The sequence below is a fragment of the Natator depressus genome, chromosome 3, assembly GCF_965152275.1.
Source record: "Natator depressus isolate rNatDep1 chromosome 3, rNatDep2.hap1, whole genome shotgun sequence".
NCBI lineage: Eukaryota > Metazoa > Chordata > Testudines > Cheloniidae > Natator > Natator depressus.
The window spans coordinates 145,754,970-145,761,000 of NC_134236.1; the positions used below are offsets into that span (position 1 = coordinate 145,754,970).

The 6,031-nt window shown below is 37.3% G+C and overlaps 1 pseudogene; it reads right to left on the reverse strand.

Annotated features, from left to right (window-relative positions):
* Positions 1-541: 541 nt before the first annotated feature.
* On the reverse strand, positions 542-2,331 carry LOC141984537 (protein FAM200C-like; annotated as a pseudogene).
* Positions 2,332-6,031: the final 3,700 nt, after the last annotated feature.

The following is a 6,031-nucleotide window of genomic DNA, read 5'->3' on the forward strand; positions in this document are numbered from 1 at the left end:
ATGATCACTAGCGTATGAGTTAGATACATACAATGGACCAGATTCTCCATTTTGTCTGAGCTCTGAAATGAAGTGGGGGCGGGAAGGGTGCAAAAGAAAATCTTTCAGGAGATGTAGTATACAATCTGTCCCTCAGTATTTACAATTAATTAGTGATTATGTTAATTTACTTTTTCTCAGAAATGTTTTCCTTCATCTTAGGGAGTTTATTCATTGGGGCATGACTGACACGTTATGTCTTTCTACACCAGCATTTGAAATCCACGTTGAACAAACATTTTAAAGCATTGGTGCCCAAACTTTTTGGTATCATGCCCCCTTTTTAATTTTCAAGAAACCTTCATGCCCCCCTCCTCTCCTTTACCATCATCCAACCCCCCTTTTAACAAATTAAATTCGTAATTTAAAATTAAAAATAAACACGCAAACTTGGGATAAATTTTTTTATTTAAAATGAAAAATAAGCACAAATAGTTTTTCTTGGCACAAAAATTTAATAAAAATGTAATTTAAAATAAGAAATAGCATAAATAAAATTAATTTAATGTGAAGGATGATACTGCATTTTCTTCACAAGTTGGGAAATCCTAGATTTGAAAGATGAAAGTGCGCAACGCAAATTGTTTTTGACATCCAGTCGATTCTTTTGTTTTATTATGACTAAATTTGAAAAGCTTTTTTCACAGAGGTATGTCAACGAAAATGGAAGAATACTACGTAGCGCTTCTTCTCCAACTTTCGGATAAATTGGGAAATATTTTATCCAAAATTCCTCCAGGCTTAAGTTTTCAAAAATATCTTTCGCATTTGAATCGTATTTCATTTTGAGTGCTTGTTCTTGCAATACTTTCGGCAATGAATCAACATCAATGTTGAATGGATTACGTGCTAATTTATGAATGGGGTTGCCAGAAAAGATGTCTGGAAAATAGCAGATAAATTCATCAGCAAGGCAGTCCAGATGAAACACAATTTTGTTCTTCGCATCCTCTTTACAAAGTTCTTGGAAACCTTCATTTTCAGCGAGTGATGAAAATGTTGGAAAAGACAAAAAGTTAGGCATCTAAGCTTGCGTTCGACATTTCCAAAGCTTGATTTTTTCCATAAACACTTTGATGTCATCGTGGTGTGCTATAATGTTTGCAGCGTTGTTTCCTTGCAGCTTCAAATTGAGATTGTTCAAAGATTCAAAAATGTCCAAGAGGTATGCCAATGAAAGTTGAAACGTTTGGTCTATAAATGCACGATATAACTCTTCTTTTTTCTGTTGCTTGAGGAAAATTTCCACTTTGTCTTTCAGTTCAAATAATCTCAAAAGCATGCTCCCTTTGGAAAGCCATTGTACCTCTGGGTGAAACAAAGGAATTTTATGATCCGCTCCCAAATCCGTGCAAAGAGCTGCAAAAAGTCTCATATTTAAAGCGCTGTTCTTCACAAAATTGACAACTTTGATGGCCAAATTCAATGAGTCACATAGGTCATCTGGAAGGATTTTAGCAGCCAATGCTTGTCTGTGCCTGATGCAGTGAGTTGTGATTATGGCTGGATTTTTTTCTTTCACCAATGTCACAAATCCAGAGCGAGAGCAAGCATTGCTGGAGCACCTTCTGTGCATACATCAACAGTTTTTCCCACGAAAGTCCATTTTCTTCAAAAAAGTCGGAAACCATTTTCATAACATCAGAAGCCTTTGATGTGGTCATCAATTCCTTTGAAAAAATCAGTTCTTCTTTCACAGTTCCATCATTAATTAATCGAACGCAGATGAGCAACTGACAGCATTGTGCTACCGCAGTGGTATCGTCGCACTGAATTGCAGAAAAGGAGAAGCTTTCACTGCCTCCACAACTTGAAGTTTTAGATCTTTCTCCATGTCATCAATACGACATTTCATGGTATTGTCGGAAAGTGATATTTACAATATTTTTTTCTTGCTTTTGGCACCAAGCACAATATCAGATGCTTTCAACAAGCAAGGCTTCACAAGAGTTTCTCCTATTATGTGCACTTTCTTGGCTTTAGCAATGAGCAATAACACTTCATAAGATGCTTCTACCACTTTGGCCGACGCGTGATGAAAAGCTCCATAGTGTCCAGCTTCATTCGTTTTAAATTTTGAAGTTTAGCAGCGAAAAACTCTTTTGGTGTGTCTTTCAAAGCACTGTGGTTCTTTGTCAAGTGTTGCTCAAGATGACTGGGTCTCAAGGCATCATTGCTGAGAACTGCATGGAATACTACACATTGAGGATGATAGATCCCGTTTTTTTCCATGATGGTGAAACCATACTTAATGTAGTTTTCATCGTACTTCCTTTTCTTAATTGCGGCCATAATATACTAAAAAAAAAATCTATAAAAATAATTTTCCTGATTCATGAATAATAATGGACACAAGTTAATTTGAGTTATCATGAACATTTATTTACTACTACTATTACGTACGGATGTGTGCTGCCCTATATATACCGCACCACCAGTCCGGCAAGTAGCCGGTCTTGCGCGGTGAGTGGTGGAGGTAACCACTCCCACAATAGAACAGTCTTGAACACTCTCGCAAGCGATCTAGGAAGTTTTTAAAAGTTCCATCACTTTCTACATCGTTCTTCGGCCTCCCCACTGACCGAAACGGCACTCCTACATGTCGCAAGGCAAAAAAATTAAAAATATTCACATTTCATGGTATGACATTTGAAAACATTGCGGTTATATACTTTTATTTATAGTTGTATTTTTATTTTTGTACTTTGTTATACCTTTATTCTTGTCTACTTATATTCATAATCAAAAATGAGAAGATTGTTAATACTTTATTGTAATTAAATAATATAGGCCTGTAATTGGACAATTTTATGAATAGTTAGTATTATGTATACAGAATATGTATAATTTATTGTCTGTTGGTCTATTAAATAAATAATTTTTTTTACTCTGATTAAAAAAAAAATTGTTATGAAAATTTCCCAGCCTCGCGCCCCCTCTTGGAATTTCTTCACAGCCCTTAAGGGAACCAATGTTTTAAAGGGTATGTAATCAAAGGCCCTGGTTCTGTCTAGACAAAGAGATTGGTAGCTAGATTGTCCTATCCCTTATGACTGATATTTCAGCAGGTGTTCAAAATGGAACAAGAGAGCCAAGGGGACATGCTTTGTAGTGGGAGACCAGACAGTAAGGCCCGGTCTACTCCTAAAACTTAGGTCAACCTTGCTATGTTGCAGAGGGATATGAAAAATTCACGACTGAGAGACACAGTTAAGCCAACTTAACCCCCAGTGTAGACACAGCTAGGTTGAAAAAATAATTCTTCCATTTACCTAGCTATCGCCTCTCAAGGGGGTGGATTTATTACAGCAATGGAAATCCTCCGCCTCCCCCCCCCTTGTCTCTGTAACAAATGTCTATGTTACTGAGTTATGGCAGAACAGTTGCATTTCTGTAGCTGTGCTGCTGCAGTGCTTAAGAGTAGACACCCCAAAGGAGGAGAACACTCCCTTTTCCGGCTCTGTGATGGTGCGGAAGAGTCAGCCGGTGTTAGCTCAGGGCAGCTGCAGCAAGGTTTGTTGCATCTTTTAAAACAAATGTCACTCACGTCTGTCTGTCCTGTGCCATTGCACCACAGACAAATGATGCAAGTATTACAGTACCATGGGACAGAGCAATAGTTGGATTCCTTTTCTTTTAAAGATCAGCTCTCTTTCTCAATTCTTACAAAAAGCAGGCTTGAAATCTCAGATTTATTAAATGCACTTAGGGCGTAATTGACCATTCCATCGCACCAGTTTTACACTGCTGTCACTCTACTGCCATCAGGGGTCCAAAGTGTCTGGAGCAGGGATCAGAACTTGAGCACTGTGTACACAACCGATTTGTCTTTCATGGCTATAAAAATGTGCCTTTTTCCCCTCTGTAAACTGTATGTAGAGAGCTGCTTTTTATTGTTTAGATTAAAATAACTGTTTAATAAAGAAATCTAAAGCTGTGTCCAGAGAGAGAAACATTCTCTTTTATTTGAATTTATGTCTAGACCAGAGGGTTGTGATAGCAAGTTATATGAGAGAGAGGAAATGGAAGAGAATATGTGGTCAGGAAGGTACTGGAACCAACTAGGTACTTGGTAGAGCTACAAGAGGAGATAATGAAGAAACTTATTGACCATCTGTTACAAGGAGAAAAAGGTTCAGAAAGGTTAAAAGGCACTGAAATTGAAGCTGATGATAATGTAATTACTGAAAATGAAAATGGTTATGATTTTTATTGGCCTGGAGAAGAATTACATGAAAATTTTACTACAGCTGGTGAATCTCAAAACACAGCTGAGGAACAAAAGAGAGAGCAGCTGCCAAATGACCTTCCTGACAGCTACAGTACATTAAGCTACAGTGGAAGCACAGACCTTCCAAGAGACTGTTTGTTGGATTGAAGGTATCCTCGACTTTTAACCCTAATGACATTTTTCAAACTGGGGAGGGTCCATGGAAGTAGAACAATCATTTTGTTTTTTTTAATTTGGAACCAAAAAAGTAAAGATATTTTATTTCCCCACCATTTTCTCTCCATTTTCCTCAGATGTCCCCAGTTTGTGGCTGCAACCCCAAGGCGTAGAGGCCAGATAATGTTTGCCAGGAAGTGGAAGCTGACAGCACCAAAGGCATTCAGAAGCTGCTATTATAGTCTAGTGGACAAGACGGTGGCATGGGTGTCAGGAGACCTGGGTTCTAATGCTGGCTTATAATTTCTGTGTGACCTGGGTCAAGTTACTTTTTAATGCCTGTTGCCTCTCCTACCATTTGCCTGTCTTGTCTATTTAGACTGTAGGCTCTTTGGGACAGAGACTCCCTCTCTCTCTCTCTGTGTGTATTTGTATAGTGCCTAGAAAAATGGGGACCCAATTTCAGCCGGGGTCTTTAGGCACTACTGTATTATACACCATAATAATCTGTTGTCTGTTGTCCCCTCCTCCAGGATTGGGAGCCAAATACGAGTAAAGCTGGCTACCATCTTGATTTCACTGAATTTAGGCCTGATTTATAGCAGTGTAAGTGTGGAAAGAATCAGGCCCTTTGAATTTTTTTCAGTTTTTAAGTTTATTGTTTTGCCTTAATCTGAAACAAAAGACTTTGGATTTTAAAATGTTTTATCATAGTAAAAGACATAAATAGGGCTGACTGAAGAATTTCTAAAGAAATATTTTCTTTTTTGTAAAAAAAGGGTCTGTGTCAAAATCAATGTTTTCGGCAGGAAAAGATTTTCTGTGAGGAAACTCTAAATGAAACATTTAATTTTGGGTTCCTAAATCTCCTACAGCAATATGTTTGGTATTTTTTACATGGTTGTGGACTGATACAAAATCAGTTTTACTACAGGAAACGGAGCTGTAGTGAGGGAATTGCTTATATTTGTTAACAATACCTTTCCATCACACCTCGACTAAGTTTAATATAATAAAGTTGTAGTCTGAGAAAAGAAGGCAGACAATACTAGTGCTTATTCAACAGGAATATCTTGTATAACCAGATATATTATAATTTATTCTAGCAATTCTCGACGGGGAAATCCTCCTCTTTTATTGAGGATTATTATAATTAAGAAGTGTCAGTAAAAATTGTCCTGTGTTAGACATCTAAAAACACTTTAAGAACACATCTCCCTTTCCAAATGTATTAATGCCTAGTCATGCTGGACTCACAACTAGTGAAGCTCATAGTTTAATTATAAGATAACAGTCCAAAAATCTGTTTGTGTAAGCATGTGTTTCCATTAGAGAAGTGAAATCATTACAGAAAACGATGAAAAGTTAATGTTGCAAGTCACGTGTCTGTAAAACTGCATTAAAGTCAAGTTTATGCTGAGTGACCACTCCATACTTAGCAAGGTGTTCATTGTAAGTGCCGCCTAGTTGTATACATTTATAGTTATCTTTTTGAAAAAAAGAAAAAGTTCATTGTTTTTAGACTATCATTTCTTCCTGTGAATACTGCTCTTGGCCTTAGGATAATTACCCCTTGCTGCGAATGGGACAGCTACAGGCATAATT